The sequence below is a fragment of the Macrobrachium nipponense genome, chromosome 10 (genome assembly GCF_015104395.2).
Source record: "Macrobrachium nipponense isolate FS-2020 chromosome 10, ASM1510439v2, whole genome shotgun sequence".
NCBI lineage: Eukaryota > Metazoa > Arthropoda > Malacostraca > Decapoda > Palaemonidae > Macrobrachium > Macrobrachium nipponense.
Window position 1 is genome coordinate 25,821,356 of NC_087204.1, and position 2,252 is coordinate 25,823,607.

General features: G+C 37.8%; 1 pseudogene; it reads right to left on the bottom strand.

Annotated features, from left to right (window-relative positions):
• Window positions 1–502: 502 nt before the first annotated feature.
• On the bottom strand, window positions 503–1,496 carry LOC135223933 (dnaJ protein homolog 1-like; annotated as a pseudogene).
• Window positions 1,497–2,252: the final 756 nt, after the last annotated feature.

Sequence of the window (2,252 nt, forward strand, 5' to 3'; positions counted from 1 at the left end):
GGGCCTCGCCTGACAGCGCACGTTACACTGCCCTGCTTTGAGCAAAGGGATCTTCATTTATGATAAATAAATAACAGTTTTGGTTCATTAATACCCAAAAAGGAATATGAAATTCATAATAATCATGATTTATCATGCCAAAGAGAAAAAATGTAAAAAAAACATTTCGTTAACATACAGAAGAAAGTTCATTGTAACGAACGAGCCGTTAGTGAAGGATAGAGAGAGAGATAGTTGCGTAGGAAGGAGTGCCTCGTCTCGCTCTTTTTTGATATTTCAATTTTATATATATAAATATATGAATATCACACTCCTCGATCTAAGGGAATGCGTCTCTAGGATGAAGTACATTGTCATTGTAAAATTTCAGTCGTTTGAATGGACGTGGATTTAAATGTACACGGACGTTTTAGACGAAAAAGGTATTCTTTTAATTATTTATTTTATGTTTACAAGGAAATGAAAATAAAAAACAAAAATCATTGTTAGTTTCCTGATTCGCTTAAGACGGCGGCAATACTTTGAAGAGGTTAATTTTGGCGTTTTCCGACAATGTAGTTGGGAATTGAATGTCAAAGTAGACAATGATATTACCCCTTCTCGCGGGATCTTTAGGAAAAGGCAGACTGTATCCTGGGAGTACCTTCGTCGTCTGGGGCTTGATGATCTCGTTGCGGAAATCGAGCGTGACCCTCTGGTCCTCCAGGGTGGGGAGGGACACTCTGGTACCACAGAGGGCGTCCCTGAGGGGGATTTTGACCGAGTAGATCAGGTTTACTATCGTAATCATAGTGGCATCTTTCGAGCCGGGTTTAATGTAAAATGGTAAATATCTTCTCTCTTCCGCTACTGAACACATTCCGCGTGATCTTCATCTCTTGGTTACTCCCATGGCTACTTCTTCGAGGGTCACGTACAGGTCCCTGGTGATGGGGGGGGGGTGCGGTCCTGGTGACGCCCCCTTCCCCCGTGGGGATTAAAGCTGAAATTGCGACCGGCACTCTTCATTCGATGACTGCCGATGCCTCCTCCCATCATATGAATAAAGGAATCATCATCATCATCGACATCCATGTTGAAGAAGTGAGTAAATGGGTCATGAGTGCCGAAGAACTGTTGGAAAATGGTCCTGGGATCGCTAGAGGTGAACGTGAAGTGGGTTTTATTACCTCTTCCAGGTACCTCCTCATCCTTCTGGCCTCTTTTGACATATTGGTCGTAAATCTCTCGCTTCTTCACGTCACTCAACACTTCGTTAAGCCTCTGCCACGTTCTCCTACGGGCTGCTCTGTGAGCAAGAGCCCGTGCTGGCATAAAGCCAGCTTAATCAAAAACAACAACAACAACTTTGTCACGGCTTTAAACTTTTCCTCCGCATCTGCTGACTTATTCTTGTCTGGATGGTATCTAAGGGCCATTTCTCTGTAAGCTCTCCTAATATCCTCTTTTGAAGCATCTTGGGGAATGCCTGGGATCTTGTAGTAATCCTTGTCCATGATGCCTTGTCTATGAACTCGTGTTTCTCGTCTACGTTGTCTCGCGATCAACTGAGCTTGGTCGGACGCGCTAACACGCTTTATTCAATGCTGAATGAATTATCTGGGAGCTATACTATGTAAATTATTATTATTATTATAATTATATATATATATATATATATATATATATATATATATATATATATATACTATATATATATATATATATATATGGGAGCTTCCCAAAAGAGTCGAGTATATTTTAATTATCAGAAAGTGACATAACCGAATCTATTCTCCCTTTGGATTTGTTATTCTTGTTCTTAATGGAGTAATGCCTGATGTTAGACGTTTTGGTCTGTGCAATGATCTTCTTTCGTAAACTACTCCCCGGTCAATATAAACTTGGAGATTAACTGAATTTCATATCTTGGAATAGTCCTTTTTTTTCCATTTCTGTTACGCAAACATAGTGCAGGAACATTAGCTATGCCAGTCATACTGAAGAATAGTTATCTCTCTTTTACAGTACAAACGTTCGGTATATATATATATATATATATATATATATATATATATATATATATATATATATATATATACATTATATATAATATATATATATATATATATATATATATATATATATATATATATATATAATAATTTAGTAAACTGCTTTTTCTAATCACCCAGATAAATCATACTAACTCCCAATGTCCAGTCCAGACTGACCGATGAAGATAAATGAAATTATGATAAAAAACAAACCTT